Here is a 605-nt window from a genome sequence, read left to right as displayed (position 1 = left end):
TGGGTGGGAGTCTTGTGAAATAAAAGTTTAATTATTGTTTGGAAGAAACTACAAAATAAGATGGTATCAGGTACAAAACATGAATAAAGTGAAGTGCAGCAATGCTGTTATTTCCACATTACAGTTTGGTTACTGAGTAAGTGTATGCAGAGAATATATTAGAGGCAAGCTAAACATGGATTTTGAGAGTAAAGAGGATGTTGCAATTCAATTCATGCTGCTAACAGTACCTGCTCTTATCTTTATTATGGCCCAGTATGCCAGTAGCATTTTCAGAAGTCTTGGCATGTGAGTAGATGTTAATTACCTCCTGTGATCATCCAATGCTGTGTTCATATGCTATATCCCAGTCTGCAGTGTGAGCTGAAGCCCTGTCCTGTCAGCTCGCACACCCTGCCACGTCCAGCTCTTCTCCCATCCTGCTTCTTGCTTATTGCTCTGATCCCTGAAACAGTGACATTTGGCTAATTCTCCTGCCATTGCTTTTATTGATACTGCCAGGACTACATATTCTGGGCTGTCGGGATAGTACTCGCCTGAGGCCAGTATTTCTGCAGTTCTCCTCTCCCTGGGTGAGAGGGACATCTATTTGGGAGAGTCATATA

Source organism: Centrocercus urophasianus, unplaced genomic scaffold, assembly GCF_019232065.1.
Source record: "Centrocercus urophasianus isolate 14NV4802_14NV808 unplaced genomic scaffold, USGS_Curo_1.0 seq_17, whole genome shotgun sequence".
Lineage (NCBI taxonomy): Eukaryota > Metazoa > Chordata > Aves > Galliformes > Phasianidae > Centrocercus > Centrocercus urophasianus.
This window is presented reverse-complemented; position numbering follows the sequence as displayed.